The following is a 10,793-nucleotide window of genomic DNA, read 5'->3' on the forward strand; positions in this document are numbered from 1 at the left end:
TTTTTAAAAATTGCTTAAATTTTTAAAAAAGAATTAAAAAAGAATAGAAACATCAAACTCTTGGGGTTAGTCTCACTGCTTAATGTGAAGAAGTACACATCAGCTCGTTGTACATGTGTGTTATCTTGTCTGACAGTTCTACAACTCTTTTGTTATTTTGTTTAATTTATTATATAAACAATTATCCCTTGCCTGGGGTCCTCCTAACCAAAGGCAGCATGGGTCACCATGAATGGCCCCAACTTTGGGGTCAAATAGATCTGCCTTAGTGTCTCAATTCTGTCCCTTATTAGCTAAGTGGGGGCGGGGGGGGGGGGGAGCGGGAACATGCCTGTGTTTATTTTAAAGCAGAAGTGAAAACACTACCTCATTTCTCTTCCTTAAAATGGAGATGATATTAAGTAGGTGAAACATACTCAAGTACCTGTGCGTGTAATAATTTCTTATCAAGGAGCTTATACAAAAGAAGAATGTATGTAAGTCTTTGAATCCAGTTTGTTCCACTTTTATTAAGTCTCAGAACTCGCAGGACAGAGAATTACTCTGGGAACAATTTTGCTCTCAACCAAGGGGTGGGCTGAGGACTTGAGATGTCCTCTTGCCATTCTCTAAAGGACCAAAGGACAAGAACAGATTTTCCATTCCCAGGGCACATATTTTGTTGATGCACTAATAACCCAGGCACTGGAAATTCAGGTCAGGGATTTGGGGGAAAACTGAAGAAACTGCCATCAATCTTTTGGGAACCCAGTGTTAGACTCTAAGCTTTTAAAACAAAAAAGGACCCCTTGCTTCTGAAATTCAGGAGAAAACTGCCTTTAATGAGTGCCGGCAGCCAGGGTCCCAGAAGAGGTTGGAGAGATGATACTGTGTTTTTAACTCAGATTGTTGGCTTTGGCAAGCGGCCGGAGGCCTCACAGGCTCAGCTCTCCAGTCTCACAATCAACTGTCAACTGACTGCTCAAGGGGCACAAACTCTGGGGTCCCTAGAGGACCTGCTCAGCCCTCTTCTGCCTGAGACCTGAGATAGCACCAGGAGGGAAGGACTGAGACAGCCCTTGGCAAGTGCAAGTCACAGACCCAGCCTGGGGATCACCATGGGAGAGGGGGGTGGTGGTAACAGTCACAACCAGGAGAGATGGGCACTTTGCCTGTGCCAGGCTAAATGTACTTTGTGCGTTCCTACACAGCATCCCACTGAGGTAGGTCTGCGCCGTTACCGCCATTTTACAGGTAAGGAAACTGAGGTTCAGAGATGTTAAGTAGTTTCGCCAATGTCACTCATTAGTAAGTAGGGGAGCCAGAATTTGAACCCTGGAGCCTACACTCTTAGTCACTGTCACTACTGCCTGTGTGTATAAAATGACTGAAGATCCACCTCCTGAGTGTAAGCTTTGCTCCCAAGAGCGTCCCACAGCCAACCATGCTGAAGATCTCTTGAATACTACTGAATGAATAGGGAGGGGGCCTTGAAGCCCAATCCCTCCTAAGATGCTTGGATCTGCTCTGCACTATCCTTGCCAAGTGATCACCCAACACTTGCTTTCATGCCCTCAATGACAGACTTTAACTTACATGGTAGCCCTTTCACCTTTGAAGAGAGTTGGCTACAGGAAACCCTACATTGAGCTGAAATGCATCTCACTGAAATGTCTACCCAACTGGTCTTATTTCTGCCCTTTGAGATGTTGCAGAACAAATTCCACCCTTTATCCCCCTAACAGCCCTCTGGGGTTGAAAACAATTCTGGGGGTGCCTGGGTGGCTCAGTTGGTTGAGTGACTGACTTCAGCTCAGGTCATGATCTCGTGGTCTGTGAGTTCAAGTCCCACGTCGGGCTCTGTGCTGACGGCTCAGAGCCTGGAGCCTGCTTCAGATTCTGTGTCTCCCCCTCTCTCTACCCCTCCCCTGCCCATGCTCTGTGTCTCAATAATAAATAAATGTGCGCTCTCTCTCTGTTCTCTCTCTGTCTCTCAATAATAAATAAATGTTCATGAAAACAATTCTGGTTCCTTCAGATATTCCACCCTCCTCTCTCCCTACCACGCAGGGGAAAAAAAAAATTTAGGCGTTTATTTACTTGTTCACACTCAGTAAACACTGTTTGAATACCGACCACAGATCAAACACTCTGCTATTTATGTGCCGAGGGAACGACGGAGCTTAAGTTCTAAGAGAGAAGATAAAAATACACACAAATGATTACATTACCAGATAGAAAATTATGAAACTGTAAGAATACCTGAAGGAGCGCTGCACGGATCCAGAAGGGAGATCTCTTCCCATTGAGGATGTGAAGATGGCACAAAGGAGATACTGTTGGAGCCTGGTCTTGAAGAATGAGAAATGTTACTGACCATCTGCTGTTGCAAAGAACCGGGTGGCCTGAGGGTCCTGGGCTGGTGTGAGAGCGAAAACATCGGGCCGGGAACGGATCTGCTACGCTGCGCCTGTTTCTCTGCCCCTCATTCCAGCCAGAATCTGTAAAATGGAAATAACAGCCACCTGCCCTGACTATCCCCAAGCGGCCATGAGTATCAGGTGCAAGGGTTTTGAAAGAAGACACTAATGAGAGGAAAGTGCTCTGAGTAGGCAAGGAATTAGTAAACCCAACTTTCTTATTTGAAGATTACTCTGACACTTTCACAATTTGGTGAGAGCTGGAAGAATTGGAAGACACATGCTTTGGTGAAAGCCCAAAGCAGGGGCTTCGAATCCAGCACAAGCAGAAGGAGAAGAAAGAAAACTGAAATTCAGAGAGAAGAAATGTGGCCCAAGTGTGAGGCAAGGTAACCAAATAACAGCCTCAGCTCCTCGGTACCATCTCATTACAGAATAATCCTATAAGGCATGATCAAAGAAGGGATCAACAGCTCAAACATATTATCAGCCACCTAAGCCTTGAGAGGAGAAGGCCCACTGAGAGATTAAGACACTTAGGACATGTCTGAGAGGTTTTCCTGCAGTTAGAGCTTCACTAATTGATATCCAAGCCTCAGCACCACTCTGCCTGGCTTGTTATTACCACCACCTGAGAAAGGAGAGCCCGCCCTCACGAAGAGTCAAGGGGCCAAAGCAGAGAGAAGTGCATGGTGAGATTTTCTGCAAGGATCCATGAGAGGCCCGTTGCCTCTAATCAGGCTACACAGATACACACTTGGTTTGGGTACAAGTTGCAAAGGCACATGGTCAATCAAACATCAAGAGGCGTATATTGAGCACTATATAAATCAGGGCTCTTTCAGGTGCAAAGGAAAAAGAAATCCAACTATAACTGGCTTCAAGCACAAAATCAATTAATTGGTCCATTTAACTAAAAAAGCCAGAGGAGATCATGATTTGAGGCTGGCTGGATCAGGCGATCAAGCAATATCACTGGGAAACTGGCTCTCTCCTACTCTTGATTCTGATTTCCTCAGTATTGGCTTCATCCTTTTTGTTTTGTTTTGGTGAGGGGAAGAGAGTGTGGGCTCTCCTGTTTACATCATCAAAGCATTAAGACTAAATAGCTGTGATTGGATAAATTTGGATCACATGTTTATTCCTGAGCAAGTCCACACTCAGGGGCTGGAGTATATTGAGAATACAGTCCTGCCAGGCCCTCTCACCCCTGGATCTTTGGTTAACCCCACCCAAACTACCTGGACTGACAGTGGGTGAGGTAAGGGGTATTGGTATTCCTCAAGGAAAATCTAGGTGCTGTTACCAGAACAATGACAAATGGATGCCGGTTGGGCAAAAACAAAAGACATCTATTCGTAAAACTCTTCTGGTGGAAATCCAAAAAGGAAATCCACAAAAATGCTGTATTTTTTCATCAAGGAAACCATTCCTTAGTTGAGGGAAAGTTGTCACAGGTAAAATTGATAGAAAACCTAACTGATTATAACAACCTAAAGTGCACACTATAGATCACATGTCTGAAAAATGACATTAGCTGCTATCCTGAGCAAGACGCTTGATCTCTCTGTGCCTTAAACATCATTTCTCTGTAAAATGGGGACAATAATAGACTCTACTTCATAGAGTTATTGTGATAATTTAATAAGAGAGTTCTCAGGAGCATGAAGCACAATGCATGTCACATAGTAAATAAATCTTGTAGGACTTGATTCATTCATTAAATTTTACTATGTGCCAAGAACTACTATGGGTACTGGCAATACAGTGAAGAAGAAAGTTTTTACTATTGTGCTGCTTTAAGTGAAATTTTAAAATGAAAAAGTAAATGTATACATGAACAAAAACTTTTAGATAAAGATAAATGCTACGAAGAAAAATAAAACAAAATGGATGATAGGGATGGGAAAGAGGTACCTCAGGGAGAATCGTCACACAAGACTTTGTTGAGAAGCAGCATTTGAACTGAGATATGAATGACAAAAAGATCTGGGCTCAAAAACAAGTGAAAAAAATTGGTAGCTTGGTGAGATAAGGGGGGGGGGTGTGGCACAAGGTATGGTCACAGAGGGGAGGTCAGGGCTGATCATCTAAGTCTGTGGCGAGGAACTGTATTGCATTCTAAGTACAAAGGGAATTCAGTGAAAAGTCTTAATATTTTAAATGTTTTTTTTTAATTTTAATTTTTATTTTTGATAGAGAAAGGAAGAGAGAGAATGAGCAGGAGAGGGGCAGAGAGAAAGGAAGAGAGGATCTGAACAGGGCTCTGTGCTGACAGCAAAGAACTCAATGTGGGGCTTGAACTCACAACCTGTGAGATCATGACCTGAGCTGAAGTCGGATGCCCAACCAACTGAGCCACACAGGTGCCCCTGAAAGTTTAATATTTTAAAGATTACTCTGACTCTTGAAGACAGAGAACAAACTGAAGGTTGATGGGGGCTGAGGGAGAGGGGAAAGTGGGTGATGGGCATTGAGGAGGACACTTGTTGGGATGAGCACTGGGTGTTGTATGGAAGCCAATTTGACAATAAATTATATTAAATAAATGAATTAAATAAATAAATAAATATTTAAAAAATAAAATTTAAAAAAATTAAGATTTACTCTGGCTACTGTGTAAAGAATGGACTATGGGTTGGGTGTAAAAGTAGAAGTGAGAGCTAGAGAAGAAAAAATGCTTGATGGAAGCATAGAAGTAAAAAAGTAACTTTCCCCGAGGAAAGCATAAGGTAAGACAGAGATAAAGAGGGTCCATAAACGAGCTAGCTGAGGGAGACATGAGCATAGTGCAGAGTAGTGGTGAGAACCCTTCAGTGGTTCTCTACTCTCTCCCTGCTCCCTCCTTTCTTTACTATGAAGAAGTAATTTGTGCCTGAAAACTATCCCACTGAGAAAAACTATAAAAACTGGGTCAAAAATAAAACTGAATGTTAAGTTGGAGCAACCAAGGTGGCCATGACTTGAAGGGCTGAATCAGTGCCTTCTCCACTCGGGGCATTTTCTGAATCTCACTGCAGAACAAAAAGGCAAAACAAAAAACAGTGGCTTAGCAGTTCCCATGGGGTACAAGGCCCCTCAAAAATAGTTATAGGCAGTCAGAAATTGAAGAGCCACAACCCTAGAGAAAAAGGAACCACAGAAAAGTGAGACCAACATCCCGCAGGCAATTTCTCATCAGTGCATTTGCCAAATTCTCAAATGCAGGTGTAGGTGGTGAGAGTGTAAGAAACCAAGCAAACATAGGGGATAACTTCCTCCAAGAGGTGGAGCTAATTTACCTCTCCTTAAGTAAAAGCAGGATTTAAAAACACATGGAAAGAACACAGTGTGGGAATGGAAAAATAGTAACTCTGCCATGGAGAAACCTGTCGGACACCACCTAAACTAAATGATCAAGGTCAACATCAACAGTGGTAAGTCAGGGAATATCATGTACCCACTGTTACCACATGACAAGGAGGGTACCTCACCTCCATGATACTCTTTCAAAAACTCATAACCCCAATCTAATCATTAAAAAAAAAATTAGACACACTAAAAGTGACTGGCATTCTCCAAAATACCTGACCAGCATTCCATGACTGCTCGTGGTTAAGGTCATGAAGAACAAGGAAAGACTGAGGATCTGTCACAGTGCAGACGAGACTAAGGAGACGTGACGACTAAATGTCATGTGGTGTTCTGGATCGGAGTCCAGAACAGTAAAGGGACAAAAAAGGAAAAAGAGAGAGAAATTCAAATAAAATTTATAGTTTAACTAATAGTAATATGCTAATGTTGCTTCCTTACTTTTGGAAAATATATCATTTTATGTAAAATGTTAACATTAGGGAAAACTAGGTAAAGGGTATTTGGGAACTTTTTTGTAAATTCCAAAATAAAACAAAAGTAATGATAGTGATGAGGGTAGTGCTTCAGGGAGGATGGTCAGGGAGGGATTCACTACAAAACAGAATTTTAAAAGATGGTTTTTGAAAAAGCTGCTAAGAGGTGAAAATACTAAGTAAGGATTTGGGCAGCCCCAGAGAGGTGTGAAAACAAAAACTGGAGTTCAGGACCCACCAAAAAGAATGTACTGGCCTTTCAGTTGAGACCTGATGGGCCATGCCGAAGGGGCAAGGCAAATCAGAAATAGACCCCCCTCCTGTGGTGACGGATAGTAACTAGCCCTTTGGTGGTGATTGCTTTATAGTGTATTCTGATGTCAATTACAATGTCGTACACTGAAATTTATACAATGTTACATATAATTTTATGCCCCAAAAAAGTCACACTGAAAAAAAAGAGGGGGGTAGGAAATAGACACTCCTTACAAAGCCTGAAACAGAGCTTGAAATCATCTCAATACATGGTTGAATCAAGGTGATCTGTCCACACTTTGCCAGCCAGAAGGAAATTTAATCCTTTCTACAAGATAACATGATTCAGAGCCAGTGTAATTTTTCATATACAATTTAAAGTATTTACTGCAAAAAAATACCAGGCATGACTGTAAACAGAAATGATCAAAATCCAATTTTTAAATATGAGGCAATAGAAAGATACCCATAGATAGCTCAGATTCTAGAATTATCAGGCAGGAATTTTAAGATAATTATGATGATTATGTTCCAGAAAATAAATGAAAAGATGGATAATTTCTCCGGGGACCTGCAATCTATTTTTTAAAGAAAAAAGGAGTGAAAATGCTAGCCCGGAAATTAAAACAATTGAAATTAATTCAGTATATAAGTGTAAAACCAGATTAAACTCAGTAGAAGAGATGATTATTGAAAAGAGTAGAAAAGATCCAGATAGATGCAGAGAAAGGGCGGGGGGAGAATAGAAAATGCAGAAATAGGTATAAGTGACATAGAAACATCATGAAAAGGTCTTAGCATATGGATAATTGGGATTCTAGATGGAGAAGAGAAAATGAAGGAGCGATAATGGAGAAAATACTGACGACTGATGAAATACATCAAGACACAAATTCGAGGGAGAGGGGGACAGAGGACCCAAAGAGTTCTGTGAGTCTGAGCAGGATATTCACAAAGAAAACCGAGTCTCACCAGCCACTGTGGACTGCTTGGGTGGAGGCCACGGTGGGCAAGAGGCACAGTCCACAGTCCGGGTATTGCCAGGACCAGGCAGAGGGTGGCATAGGATGGACTGGGAAGAGAACATGGCCGTATGTCTGCTTCCCTCTGAGTGTGTACTCCAGGAAGGAAAATCCCATCAACAGTGTTTGAAGGAAGGACACTCCAAGCTTTGAAATATTCATTCCTTGCAAGTAAAATATCAATGTTGGATGCCAGATCAAGATTCAGAGGAAGAAAAGTTTATTGATACTATTATGTTTTACCAAGGTGAAAACAACAGAGAATTTTCTCTGGTCATTAAAACAGAGAACCAAAATGGAAAACCTATTTTCTACTAATACCTCTTTAGTTGAACCAGTTTCTTCCTCCATGGAACACTGGAGAAAATGGATGAGTTCTGTTTTTCAATACATATAAAGTAAATGATTATCTTACTCCAAGTTATTTTTAGAAGAAACACTTAATTGAGCAATTATGGGCTGGGAGCAGAATAAATGTGTTTTGAGAATTGTTCTAAAAGCAAAAAGAATGGAAAGATTGTTATTTTCAAACTTGACTCTTCAAGCAAATCACACAATTTGTACATCTTTTGTGAATGGTATGAAGGTGGCTAATGGGACTGGTATAATCCATAACACAGAGCTCAATGAGAAAATGTCTATCAGGAAAGTTCAGCTTACAACTTCATTCAATCTTTCCTATTTAGTTCTAAAATAGTGTTGGATGGGGATGAAAGGCACAACACAGAGAATGTAGTTAATGGCATTGTAAGTGTTGTATGGTGACTGATGGTCGCTACACTTGTGAGCACAGCATAACATATGGACTTGTCGACTCACTGTGTTTTACACTTCAAACCAATGTAACATTGTGTGTCAACTATACTTCAATAATATATATATTGAACACACACACACACGCAAAAAAATAATAATTCCTTAAATTGTGTTTGACTCTTTGGGGAAAAAAATCAAGCAAACATTCATAGGCACATGATATAAATGGATAAAACCAAAGTCTGTAAAATATTAAAAACTACAGGAAAAAAAATCCATTGCCTTTAAATGACAAAAAACTAAGGCCTATAGCTGACTTTTCAAAGATATTATACTAGACAAAAAAGAATAGAGTGATATAATTAACAGTACACTTCCAAATACCTCTAAGGATCAAAATCTAAAGCAGGGAAGGTACTAGAAAGTATTTTGAACTGAATAATAATGAAACCATAACTTGTGGGATGCATCTCAACTAAAGCTCAGGAGACAAGACAAAGTCTTAAATATATATTAGAAAATAAGAAGGAGGGGCGCCTGGGTGGCTCCGTCAGTTAAGTGTCTGACTTTGGCTCAGGTCATGATCTCACGGTGCGTGAGTCCCAGCCCCGCATCAGGCTCTGTGCTGACAGCTCAGAGCCTGGAGCCCATTTCGGATTCTGTGTCTCCTTCTCTCTCTCTGCCCCTCTCCCGCTCGCACTGTCTCTGTCTCTCTCAAAAATAAATAAAACAGGGGCGCCTGGGTGGCGCAGTCGGTTAAGCGTCCGACTTCAGCCAGGTCACGATCTCGCGGTCCGTGAGTTCGAGCCCCGTGTCAGGCTCTGGGCTGATGGCTCAGAGCCTGGAGCCTGTTTCTGATTCTGTGTCTCCCTCTCTCTCTGCCCCTCCCCCGTTCATGCTCTGTCTCTCTCTGTCCCAAAAATAAATAAACGTTGAAAAAAAAAATTTTTTTTAAATAAATAAAACATTGAAAATTTTTAAATTAAAAAAAAAAGAAAAGAAAAGGGTTAAAAGTCAATGAAGCATCCATTTCAAGAAGCCAGAAGAGGGCCAAGCTGGGGCAAGCAGAAGCTGCATCCAGACATCGGGACTGCACTGATACCTATTCCAGAAAGCTGGGCCTGGGCACCTGACCCCCAGGAGCAGCCGCTGGCCCCTCAGGATCTCTGGCCTTGCCCCCGTGAGCCATCCCAGGCCTGGGCGAGGGTCCTGGCAGGCTAGCGCTGCCCTCCACTGGGACCCAAGAAATGGCATCCGAGCAATGCCCAGGTCCTCCCAGGCAGGAGTGTGAAGAGACTGCCCCATCTGCTACTTCGGAGGAGTAGGTAGCCTGGGACACCGAGGAGGTTTTCCGCAGCTATGTTTTTCACCATTAGCAGCAGGAGCAGGAGGCTGAGGGGGCAGCTGTGCCTACTGACCCAGAAATGGTCACCTTGCCCCTAGAACCTAGCAGCACCATGGGGCAGGTGGGTCAGCAACTCACCATCACTGGGGACAACATCAACCAGCACTACGATTCAGAGTTCCAGGCCATGCTACAGCGCCTGCAACCCACAGCAGAGAACGCCTACGATCTTTTCACCAAGATTGCCTCAAGTCGATTTGAGAGCGGCATCAACTGGGGCCGAGTGGTGGCTCTCCTGGGCTTTGGCTACCGCCTGGCCCTCGACATCTACCAGCACGGCCTGACTGGCTTTCTGGGCCGGGTGACCAAACTGGTGGTTGACGTCATGCTGCGTCATTGCATTGCCGGGTAGACTGCACAGAGGGGCAGCTGGGTGGCAGCCCTGAACTTGGGAAAAGGCCCCATCCTGAACGTGCTGATAGTTCTGTCTGTGGTTCTGTTGGGTCAGTTCGTGGTACGAAGATTCTTCAAATCATGACTCCCAGAGGGGCCCTTTGGGGTCCTAGCTGAGACCCTTGCCTGGGCTTCAGCCAAGCCTTCTCCCATCACCTCCCCCCTCCCTTACAGGGGTCCCCCTCAAGGATACAGAAGCTTTAGCAAGTGGGCACTCCAGCTTTGGGAGGGCCCTTGCCTGGGGGTCAGTCAGGCTGCCAGAGGTGCCCCAACATTGCACGGTGCTAATGGGCCCCCTCTCTGGGCCCCATCCTGTCAGAGAGGGCATATAGCCTTCTTCCTCAGCTCTCTGGGACACCCTCAGCCCTATCTATTGGGCACTGGGGAGATTCACAACTTGGGGAAGCAAGAGGCTGAGAGTCACTTCTCCCCTCAAAATTTTTAATGGTTATATCTTTATGTAATACCCTTGGAAGGACCCTCCCCCCACCCATTCCCACGGCTCTGCCCAAGCCAGGAAGTCTGGGGTGTGGGGGTTAGTAGACTACCCTGTGTTCCCCAGGATTCAGCTGTTCTAGAAGATCAGAGCTCAATTGCTAGGCCTGGAGCCCAGTTCTGGCCCTTCCTAAGCTCTCCCCCTGCTCCCACTCCCCCCCAACCCCCACCCCATATCACATTTGCAGTGGACTCGCAGGGATTCTGGGCCTCGGTATGGGGTAGAGATGAAGTTGGGGGC

At 43.7% G+C, this 10,793-nt stretch overlaps 1 pseudogene; it reads left to right on the forward strand.

The window, feature by feature from the left end:
- Positions 1 to 9,506: 9,506 nt before the first annotated feature.
- LOC125177224 (bcl-2 homologous antagonist/killer-like) lies at positions 9,507 to 10,142 on the forward strand (annotated as a pseudogene).
- Positions 10,143 to 10,793: the final 651 nt, after the last annotated feature.

The sequence above is a fragment of the Prionailurus viverrinus genome, chromosome A1, assembly GCF_022837055.1.
Source record: "Prionailurus viverrinus isolate Anna chromosome A1, UM_Priviv_1.0, whole genome shotgun sequence".
NCBI lineage: Eukaryota > Metazoa > Chordata > Mammalia > Carnivora > Felidae > Prionailurus > Prionailurus viverrinus.